The sequence below is a fragment of the Staurois parvus genome, unplaced genomic scaffold (genome assembly GCF_062004578.1).
Source record: "Staurois parvus isolate SC_StPar_1 unplaced genomic scaffold, SC_StPar_1.0 ptg000445l, whole genome shotgun sequence".
In the NCBI taxonomy this organism is placed as follows: domain Eukaryota; kingdom Metazoa; phylum Chordata; class Amphibia; order Anura; family Ranidae; genus Staurois; species Staurois parvus.
This window is the reverse complement of record NW_028318241.1, coordinates 4,941,495-4,953,955: the sequence shown is the minus strand read 5'-3', so window position 1 is coordinate 4,953,955 and position 12,461 is coordinate 4,941,495.

Sequence of the window (12,461 nt, the reverse complement as noted above, 5' to 3'; positions counted from 1 at the left end):
CGGTGTTTTATCTGATTAACAGAATTACGCTGACCATACACTATACAATTTTCTGTCCAATTTCTGCCCAATTCCCTTTAGATTTACCTTCAACTATGTAGTGCAAGAGCCTGACTAATTGGATACAATTGAAAGTGTTGTTAGGTTTGACCTCCTATTATATGATTGTTGGTAAATCTAAACCAAAAATCTTAAGAAAATTTGATAATCTATGGCCAGCCTTAGGTTCTGTTCACTTTGCTGCAACTTGGGATCTGATTTGTCAGACCCAAAGTCGCATGACATGTGAAATCCCATGTGTCAATGAAAGCTGTCTTAGCACTACTGAAATCGCTCCGACTTTAGAAAAGGTTCATGTACTACTTCAAGGCAATTTCTATCCAACTTGTGCCCATAGATTTTAATGGAAGTCGCCTCCAAATTGGAACCTCATCTATATTCATATGATTTGGATCCGAAGATTACTTGTAGCTGATGTTCTCGTTAGCCACAGGCAAAGTCGCATCAAAGCAGTACTCAAGTTACTTCTAGTCACCAGCAAATTGCCAGGAAGTCACCTGGCAAAGTTGCACCGTAATTGCATGACTTTCAGGTTGCAGTAATGTGAACCAAGGGAGTTAGCTTTTGGATAGCAGTTAACTTGGTTGCAAATTATTTTTAGTTTCAAATATGACGCACTATATGGCCAAAAGGTTGTGGAAGCGTGACCATCACAGGTTTATGAGCTTATTGGCTATCCAATTTTAAAATCATGGGCATTTATTATGGGGTTGACCACTTTTCTTCACCAGATTGTGGACTGGGAATATGTGCCCATTAATCTCACTGGAGTGTAGCTTGGGGTAAAGTTTCAGCACCACAAGCGGTAACCCCGAGCTACACTCGGGAATACACTGCAGCGTTGCTCTGGGATCTCTTCTTCACTTACCTTGTCCTTCGCTCCCGCGATGTTCCTCCTGCAGTGTCCCCTGTAATGTCCTCCAGCTGATGCCGGCATCTGTCTTCTGGGTTCCGTCCCCTGCGACGTCAGGACGTACGGGGACAGAACGGCAGGAAATTTCAAAATGTGAAAAAGTGACATTCACTAAATACACTATAATCACATAGTAAAACATTACTGTATCAAAGCATTTCACATACATTTTGTCCCTAGTGCTTTGTCCTGTGCCCTGCCTGCATTTTTACTGTTCTTTCTGCCTGGAAACTGAGAAATGTCCATGGCGTCCAAAAAGCGTCCCTTTAGGTCAAAAGCGGTTTTAGACCAGCTAGAGAACAGCGATAGTAAATCAGAACCACTTGCAGAATTGAGTGATAATGATTTGTGGGGAAATTTGTCATCAGACACTGAAAACGATTTTGCGACTTTGCTCAGTGATGTGCGAACTTGGCACTCTATTTCAAATTTCAGTGTTTTTGGATTGATTATATTATTTAATTAAATTTATTATTATTATATTATTATTTTTTATGATTGTTTATTAAATTATAATTTATGATTTTGTGTTTCAAGTTTTATCATATCCGGAATGTTTACTAGACTCTTGTTCGGACAGATTTCAGTGAGTTATTCCTAAAAATTACAGGCCTACAATAAAAAAATACATATTTCCATGCAAAAAAATGTACCGCTTTGAGCACAGAAATACTGACATAATCAGACCGCTAGGGAGGCTACGCCAACAAACCACTTGTGAGGCCTGATCCTGATGCTGGATAGGAAGACCTTGCTCACGTTTGGATTTCCAATTTATCCACAATGTGTTGAGTAGGGCTGAGGATAGGGCATTCTGCAGGCCACCTGAGTTCTTACACACAAGATTGGAAGCACACAATTGTCTCGTATGCTGATATTGTAGCTTTTACAATACCCTTCACTGGAAGCACTTAAACTCAGTCATTGGAAGGGGTGGCCACACACTTAGGATAAATAGGGGGAGATTCACTAAAACTGGTGCACACAGAATCTGGTGCAGCTGTGCATGATAGCCAATCAGCTTCTAAGTTCAGTGTGTTCAATTAAGCTTTGGCAATAAAACCTGAAAGCTGATTGGTTTATATGCAGAGCTGCACCAGATCTTGCACTCTCCAGCTTCAGTAAATCAACCCCTATAGTGTTCTAATTTTTTTTCAGGAGTGTTCTTTGAGAGGGTTTGTTCCAGGTATGAAACTCATTGTTACCTCCACTGAATGATTAACTTTCAACATCAGTTTGTATTAAAAAAAAAGAAAGAAAGTGTTCTTTGTCATGTCATCACCTAATGCACAGGCATAACAAGAGAGAATACACTACTCCAGGTCTGCCAGCCACACACTGCTGTGAAAGCACTGAACCAGTGCTGGCCCAGCTCACAACTGCTGTCGAAGGTAAAAGGAACTCTGAATGGCCGCACTACCATAGAAACCACCTTTATTTAGAAAACGATAAAAGCATCAGCCGAGGTTCACATATATGTGGTGCAGGAAATGCAGCAAATCCTGTGCGTTTCCCGCACTGCATCTAAATCCCACTGTAGTCATGCGATCTGTTGCGGGTGTCAATGTTAAGTTAATGACACCCCAAAAACAGGGCGCAGAAGTGAGATTGCCAGATTCAGATCACATGGGTTTGAACAGTCATGTGATCCAATTCCGGTGCAGAACAAAAAAGCTGCCTGCATGCTTTTTATGTTTTTCTTTGTATGGGTACAGTGTGATTTGTGCCATACAAAATAAATGGGCTCAAATTGCACTGCAAAGAATCACATGATTTGAATAAGAAAGCGATGAAATTCCTATCCAAATCACATGCGATTTCCCGCACCGCATATGTCTGAGCCCAGGCTCAAGGAAACAGCAGCGAAGGAGCAAGATGACCCAGTCGTCCCTGTAGTCTCTGAATCTGCCTGTGTCCTGTAGTGTATGAACATAAAATGGGATTTCTGACTTACCTGTAAAATATATTTCTTAGAGTAGAGGACACAGAAAACACTCCTCTCTGTGATCTTCGTATTGCTTACTAAAGTACTGAGGGTTGCTGTGAGCAGAACGGGTTATATGGGGGTCCTCACAATTTTTTGGCAGTGCCCAATCACTTGAAGGCATCTGCCTATAACTCAGTTGCTTGTGAATCCTAACCATGTCCTGTACTGTATGAAGCAGAAATGGATTTTACAAATATGTAAAAAATCTAAAATTTCAATAGACTTTTGTTGAAGGAACCAGGTGGAAAATCGTGGGCCAAACAGTGACTGCACCTAGTCAGATGCAGTCACTGTTCAGGTACTCTGACAGCTGTGCATGTCGGCTGTCTGAATACAATAACCATCAGGGGAGATTCTTTCACCCACACTTTTTTGGCCTGTTTCACACGGACTTCGCCTTGTATAAGAGCAATGTGAACGGAAAGCTTTGACAAACCATTTGCAGAGCTTTCAGCAAACTGTGTTGAAGCTTTTAAAGTACCATTCAACTCCAGTATGCAAATGTTGAACACAGATCCTAATGGGAGCTCTGATTGCCACTTTAAGCAAGCTGCTAGCAGGCTTCAGCACTTCTTGAAGCTTGTTGAAAGCCTGCTAGTAGCTTGCTTAAAGTGGCAATCAGCGCTCCCATTAGGATCTGTGTTCAACATTCATAAACTAGAGTCGATTGGTATTTTAAAAGTTTCAACATCTCCTGGGGAAGCCGGTGGAGGGGGTACTGAGAAATGTGAAACGCCTGAACGCATTTATATTTACTGCTGCCAGGATATCTATTGCACGCTCTTGATCTTCTGAAGGCTAAGTTGACCTGGATAATGGTCAACGAACGTTTGACCGCTATTATTCAAGACAGGATGGTATATTTTGAAAAAACCTGGGAACCTTGGATGCAATATCTTTCAGCATCATCCTAGGATGGAGGATACTTGACATGGGATGTCGATAAACATAAACCGTCTTGCTCCCTGTACCTGACTGTTGGTCAGACCCTTCTTCAACAAGCGTCCTTTGTTTCTTCCCTTTTTTCTTTCCTTTCCTTCCCCTATCTCTATTCTCACTCTTCCCTTTCTATTTTTACTCGCCTCCTCTGTCACTTCCCTGGATTTGAACATCTTCCATCTACAAGTCCCTAAGGGACCCCTTTAGTTACCATCAACAGAGATTTATTTTTCTTATTGAAACATTGTATTTTGTGCACTGCCTGTTCTGGCCCGAATGGGCTGCAGTTTGTATGGGATGGAGGGGGGGGGGGAGCATAGATGTATATCTTCTCTGTACTCATTTGTAATTTCTTATGAAAAACCGAATAAACACTATTGGAAAACAAACGTTTCAGCAAAGCTTGCTGAAAGCTCTGCAAATGCTTTGTCAAAGCTTGCTGTTCACACTGCTGCTTTACCAGCTGAAGCTCGTGTGAAACAAGTGAATGTAGGAATCTATTAGATTTTCCCATCAAGCTCCCATGGACTGCACAAAAAAACTATACATGTACAGCTTGCCTAATTCTACCCTTTTCACAGGTTGACAACGCTGCTGTCCAAGGGTGTCTCTATTGGAGCCATCCTGAGATAAGAAGCCTGTTAATGCAGAGGCGTAGCTAGGATATTTTGCGCCCAGGGACGAAATATAAAATTGGCGCCCCAGCCCCCCTCCCTGTTTAATCACATCAGTGACACCTATGATGGGGCACTATTCCTACCACTGACACGAATGACACTTACCTTGCTGACCCCTGCTCCAGCCTAGGCTCCTTCCCTCTCCCATCCACAGCCAGCATACCTGGTTGCAGCAGCACCATCTGCACGGCACAGTTACCGGTCAGCTGTCTTTTTTACTTGCTCCGGCCGCTCCCTCACTCGATCTTTGTGCTGCCACCTGGCTCCTCCTCTCCAAGCTCCACCTCCTTTCAGGTGATTGGCTGCCTGTGTGCCGTTCCTGAGCTACAGTTCTGGTGACCAATTACCGGTGAGGAGGCGGAGCTTGCAGAGGGAGGTACAAGCTGCCATGGGGTGTACAGTGATCCCAAGGGTGTGGCCAGATGACAGGGGCGGCATGTCATCCCGCCCACACATCGCGTCCAGGGAAAAGAAGACACCGGACCTGCAGACCTCTCTTTTCCTCCTCCAGCAGCGCCTCCTGGACTGGATCGTCGTGGGACTAGGACACGGAGCCAGGTAAAACACAGCAGCCCGCTGCCTGCCCCTGTACTAAGTGTCCCTTCTGTTGGAAGGGGGGGGGCAGAGGCAGCGCGCCGCTACCCTAAAAAGTGCTGCCTTAGGCAAATGCCTTGTTTGCCTCGCGGCAAATATGCCCCTGGTTGTAAGCCTCATTTTGGCGCCCCTGTTCCTTGGCGCGCGGGTACATATGGCCCCCCCCCCCCAGCTACGCCTCTGTGTTAATGGCAGGATCACCAGATGAAAACAAAGGGGAAAAAAGCCTAAAAAAAGAAAACTAATTCAAGTATGAGGGATGTCTCAAAGTAATGCATGTATCCTAAGAAGACCCTTCTCCAATCGTAAATGGCATTTTAATAGGCTTTACTGTGAAACAACAAACAACTTAACCAGCCAAAGCCTAGGAACTTCTGAATTATGAAATAACTGTGTCATCTTGTTGCAAGGCAGAAATCATTACTAGATTCACTCAATAACATTAGAAATGTCCTCGAGTAAAGTCCCGTGGGTTTGTTTAAAGTTTGTTAAATTTAATCAGTAATGAAAAAATCACTGGAAGCAAGAATTAAATAAATGCCTTAAACAGTGAAGATCTACCCACGTCATGCGCTCGATTCCAGGAAATTCACTAAAGCCACATAACTGCATCAACAAGCCTCAGTAACTTAAACAGTTTATCCTTCACCTCTGTAGCCTGCTGGGTTGTTGAAAACTTTCAGAGGATTATGCAGCAAGGAGATCTTTAGAGAAAAAAAAAAAAAACAGGAAATTGGTTGTTAGAAGTACGGCTTCAATAGCTAAAAATAAGTATTTTGCAGGATGACACATTAAAAATATGACATTATAGAGTAATAAAATAATTATGATGACTCAAATAGTTCTTCAAGTGATTTTTTTTACTTTTTTCTGTGAGATTCTGATATTTTGCAACATTCTTTACTTGGTTCAATAGACTTCAATGGACACATTGCAGAAAAAGCATGTAGTGCGTTTTGATGTGTTTTGCATTTTAATCTGCTCAGCAACAAGCTGGCCTCCAAAAAAAAGAATAAAAAAAGCTTAAAAAAAAAAGCGTAAAAAATGCAAAACACATTGCAAAAAAACACAGGAGAAAAGGACAAAACGCAAACTGCATTGGTATGAACCAGGCCTGAGTCAGCCATACATGGATCATAATTGAGCCGGTTCAGCATGGACCGGTCAAATTTTAATCCATGTATAGACATCTTGATTGTACACAGGTCAATCTGCTGATCGGACTTGTGTGCAACCGGCCCGTCAGAATTTTTGTAATAATCTGAATTGCACAATCTATGGCCTGCCTTAGTCACAATTAACATTTCTAGATATTTCCTAAAACATAGCAAATCTTTACTTTATGGGTCCAAACACTGATCAGTATGGCATTGTTACTTTAATGGGTAGGCACCTTTATCTCAACAAATAAAGGAATGCCGCACGAAGAATACATGGCGGTACAGAATGCTGAGAAGTCGTTGCAATTTAGTGCTAGCCCTTGGAGGCAATAACCAGGGTTGGCAAGCTGTCATATTTTACCTGGATATTCCACATTTTCATGACTCTTGCTGGGAGTATAAAAATGTCGGCATGTTTGATAACTGACTGTAGTAGTGATGTAACTTATCTCAATCCCAGCAGGTGCCAGACCATACTTGTCTTTTGTGCCAGAGATGTGAGGAGCTTGAAGTAGGCCAGGCTGTTCTCTTCCCTCCTTCTCTGGGAACTAGGAAGATAAGACACACAGGTCAAGGGAGAAGGAGAAGCTGTACCTGATGCTGTTATTGATGTTGGGCTGTTTGTATATTTTATGTTATTATTTATTACAGGTACTTATATAGCACCATCAATTTACTCAGCGCTTTACATATATATTGTACATTCACATCAGTCCCTGCCTTCAAGGAGCGTACAATCTAAGATCCCTAACTCACAATCATATATACACATACTAGGGCCAATTTAGACTCACCAGCATGTCTTTGGAGTGTGGGAGGAAACCGGAGTACCTGGAGGAAACCCACGGAGGCACAGGGAGAACATGCATATTGATACTGGTTGCCATTGATTTGAAATGGTTTCCTTTATATTGCCACCAGGCTGCTTACATAATGCCACATTTACTTAGGTTTTGCTCTAGTACTGTATTCGTATTTCCTGTGTACTACTACAGGGCTGCCTGTGGATTGCCATAATGTTTTGCTATCTTGCTACCTGTGATAAACCTCCCCTGTTAAACCACCACCCCTAAACACCAGTGTTTGGACCACGACCCTAGTGTTTTACAGCATGAGATATGCATTGAATCATTGTCCCAACCTTCGCCTCACAAATTCTCAGGCTTAAGGGATTCTACATGTTCCTAGGTATCACGTTACATAGTTAGTCTGGCTGAAAAAAGTCAAAAGTCCATCCAGTTCAACCATAAAAAAACAAACAAATTTATAATCCTATACCTACAGTTGATCCAGAGGAAGGCAAAAAAACCCAGCAAAGCATGATCCAATTTGCTCCTGCAGGGAAAAAAATTCCTTCCTGATCCCCCGAGAGACAATCGGATATTCCCTGGATCAACTATGCCTATAAATGTTAGTATCCAGTTATATTCTGTGATTGTAAGAAACAATCCAGGCCTTTTTTGAAGCAATCCACTGAGCTGGCCAGAACCAACTCTTGAGGGAGTCTATTCTACATTCTCACAGCTCTCACTGTGAAGAAACCTTTCCATGTTTGGAGATTAAATTTCTTTTCCTCCAGATGTAAAGAGTGCCCCCTTGTCCTCTGTGATGACCTCAGGGTGAATAGCTCTACACCGAGTTCACTATATGAACCACTGATGTATTTATACATGTTGATCATATCCCCCCTTAATCTCCTCTTCTCAAGAGAGAATAAATTCAGTTCCTCTAATCTTTCCTCATAGCTGATCTCCTCCATGCCTCTTATCAGTGTAGTTGCCCTTCTCTGCACTTTCTCCAGTTCCCCAATGTTCTTTTTGTGAATTGGTGCCCAAAACTGAACTGCATATTCCAGATGAGGTGTTACTAATGATTTGTACCGGGGTAATATGATATCTCTCTCTCTCTGGAGTCTATACCTCTTTTAATACAAGAGAGGATTTTGCTCACTTTAGAAACCGCAGCTGGGCATTGCATGCCATTATTAAGCTTGTGATCTACCAGAACTCCCAGATCCTTTTCCACCATTGGATCTCCACTTTAACTTTTTCTTCTATTAGCAGCATGTATTATTGCACATGGATGTCTTCCAAATTGCTTGAAAATCTTGATGGAAATTGCCTGACTTTTCAGTTAAGGGTGAAGAGGAAGGTGATCTCTGCACATTTCCATTTGAGTCTCTCTGGCACATCTTATGATGAACATCTACTGTACATACCATATCTTTGTCTGCTTTTCCAAGGCCAGCCTCAGACACACCTCACTGACAACTGCCATTACTACACACGCCAGCCATTTTGTACTAAATTATGTTAACTGAATATTTTTGTAAAACAAATAATAAAAGAAAATGAAGTCCTCTGCCTCATATACAGATCTATGAATGGTCTCCCATCATCGGTTTGCAAAACTAAGATTGAGACGCAATAGTCGCTCTTGTGACTTTCTGTTAATCCAAACCTTCTCCTAATTAATTGCAGTGCTCTATTTGTCTAGAAATGCTCCAAGGTGGCCATGCAAGAATGTAGTTAAAACTGTAAATGAGTCCTTTCTAGCAGACAGGTTAAATGTATTGCACCATGAATGCATTGCCACTTCACGTGTGTTAACAAAGTTCTTTTAAAGTGTTACTAAACCCAGGACCCTGCATTCACTATATCTGGTCTCTCACAGTACACAGAACATGGAAATGCAATTATTTTAGTAAAAATAAACTGCTAAATACCTTTTCTCATTAGCAGTTAGAGCAGTCTTGTGACTTCTATCAGTGCCCAGCAGAGCACATGTTAAAGCTTGTAGGAGGAGTTTTCATTTTGCTCTAGGAGGATGCAGAACTCCTAACCTCTGTCTGGACAGTGATGATTGGCCCTGTGCTGATCACATGCACTCTCCCAAGAAAAAGAAAACTCTCTAGTAATACACACCAAACTGAGCATGTGCAGAGTGACTCCACACAATATGTCTTATCAGGAGATAAGAGGGGGACACTGGAACAAGGGGAGATTCTGAGAAGACAGGATCAAACAGCCTTTTTACACAATGCAGAAGATTAAGCCCTTAGGTTCCACAGTGAGTATAACAAGCATGCTTTACAGCATATACAGAATGGTTTTACTGTTGTGGGTTTAGTAACACTTTAGAGTTTTAAAATGGCAGCAGCCAGGTAAGATACTCTAATATGTAATATCCTCGGAATGTCTGTATTAGGTCATTATTTACATAGGATCTTCAGTCAATCGAAACAGAGATCAAAGATTACTTTTATCCCCATCCACGAAGCATTTGCCTGTGCTGGCTGCCTACATTTCATTTGGTGATGAATGAAGACCTTACAAATGATAATTACTTCTGTGCTGTAATAACTTGGAGTGATTAGCAGTGGAGATGAGTCCTTCACTGCTGACATAAAGTCTGGATGTTCACTAGCAGCACAGTTTTGTCATCTTAGGTTTTCTGTTTTGGTCGAAGATGTAGTGTAATTGAAAAAGCTGATAGAGCAGAATTACATGATTAAAGCAAGCAAAAGTTCCCTTTACCTGCTGAACACCAGCTGTACGCATATATGTCGGCAGAACAGATGTGCCTTATTCCATTCTGTGCTGCCACATACATGCACACTGCTGGCATTGCTGCTTTATGCTGGGGGGTGCGCTCAGTTGTGTGCCCCCAACACTGTGACCTGCCTGTCACCAACAACTCCTGACCACATGGCAATGATCGGGAGGCAGTAGAATGGGCCTCGAATCACGTGATCAGTGTGACAACCAATCGCATGTTCAGGAAACCAATGTAACATCTCCAATGTTACAGTCTCTCAATGGGCCAGCAGGAGCAGATGGTAAGGGGTCAAACATGGCTTGTGAACTGTGAGGAGGGCTTCACGTAGTAGTAGAACCATTTTAGAACGCCCTGAGCAACTTTTGATCAGGGAGCAATTTAGTATGCTGCGTCCCTAGGGTTGGTGTCACCCGGCGCGATACCATTTGGTGACACCCCCTCCGACGATCCCCGCAGAATGGATCGGATCTGCGGATTGAGCATAATGGATCGGAGTCCGATCCATTATGCTCCTCAATCTGCATATCCGATCCATCCTGCGGGGATTGTCGGCATGCAACCTATACAGGGTGACACCGGATCCGCTCCACGAAAAGGTAAGTTGTAAAGAGAGCCGACGATCCCCGCAGGATGGATCGGATCCATCCTGCGAGGATCGTTGGCTTGCTTTACAACTTACCTTTTCGTGGAGCGGGTCCGGTGTCACCCCGTATGGTGCGCACCCGCCGCACCTGCCTCTCGGGACGCCACTGGTATGCTCTCATCCTCAGTCCTCTTCAGTCTTTTTCTAGACCTCTAGGGTTGCATTATAAAAGGTACAAACTCTAAGACCGACTTCACAACTTAGAAGTGCGTTACCGAGCATACTGCGTCACGCAACAAGTGAACATGCACTGAGCTCAAACAGCCCATTCATTTGAAATAGACTGATAGGGAACCTCAGCGAACTTTAACCCGCATCTCATTTTTTAACAATGCAACTCACCATTTACATAGCTCCCAATTGTCCCTGATATCGAAGGACTGTCCCTGATTTAGAACCCTCTGTCCCTCTTTTCTCCTCATTTGTCCCTCATTTTGGTCTGATCTGTATATAAAATGCACTATTTATCTTTCAAAAAGTGTTTCATAGTGCTAAATCGGTCATCCAGCGTCTAAATTTCAGCATTTGAAAATGTTAAACGCCAGTATAAAGCAATAGTAGTGGTAAAAATAAAGCACTTGTGGGTTTAACTAATCATGTTTTGTATTATTCTCCTTTACCCGCCTCCCACTCGCGGTAAAATTAAATGACGGACGGGTGGGAGCTCTCTTGTTCTGGGAGGATGTCATATGATGTCCTCCCACCCTAGCTGCACATGGGCCCCCGGGAGTGCGCTGTGTCACTAGGACACAACAGATTACTGATTGTGGTAAAGAGCCAATGAGGTAGGCTCTACCATGTATTCAGCTGTGTCCAATCACAGCTGATCACATGTAAACAGGTAATGCCGGTTATCGTCAGTCGTCTCCTCAAGATGACAGCGTGTGAGGAGGGGAGGAGAGCTGGTAAGCAGCATTTCTCAGAGGAGACATCTACACTGATAATCAGGGCATTAGTGCTGGCTTTCATTGCCCATCATTGCCGCCGATCAGTGCACATCAATGCCACATATCAGTGCCCATTAATGATGCCTGTCAATGCCCATCAGTGCCGCCTATCAGTGCCTTCTCATCAGTGCAGTCTATCGGTGCCCATCACTGATGCCTTTCAATGCCACCTATCAGTGTCAATCAGTGCCAGTCAGTGCTGCCTATCAGTGCCACATATCAGTGCCCATCAGTGATACCTGTCAGTGCCTCCTCATCAGTGCAGCGTATCAGTACTGACCAGTGCCCCCTTCAGTGCCACCTATCAGTGCCCATCAATGCCGCCTATCAGTGCCACCGATCAATGCCACATATCATTGCCCATTAGTGCTGCTTTTCAGTGCCCATCATTGATGCCTGTTAGTACCCATCAGTGCTGTCTATCAGTACCACCTTTCAGTGCCCATCAGTGCTGCCTATCAATGAAGCCTCATCAGCACACATCAGTGAAAGAGAAAAATTACGGTACTTGTTTGCAAAATTTTATAACAGAAACTAAAAAAATTTTTTCCCCAAAAGTTGGTCTTTTTTAATGTTTGTTTAGCAAAAAATAAAAAACCTAGTGGTGATTAAATACCACCAAAAGAAAGCTCTGTATGTCTAAAAAAAAATTATAAAAATTTGGTTTGGGTACAGTGTTGCATGACCACGCAATTGTAATTCAAAATGTGACAGCGCTGAAAGCTGAAAATTGGACTGGGCAGGAAGAAGGTAAAAGTGACTGGTAGACAAATGGTTAAGGGGCATGGCAGGGGGTGTGTCCTATGCCTATATACTTTTGCTAATAGGTGTCCCTCGTTCCTATCGCAAAAGGTTGGGTGGTATGCATTTATTATAAATGGACCAGTGTGTTACTGCAATGCATTGGTGTGAAGAGATGGTTGGTTTTAGAAAAGATAATTTAATAATAAAAGGACCACATATGTTAAATACAGGAATTAAGC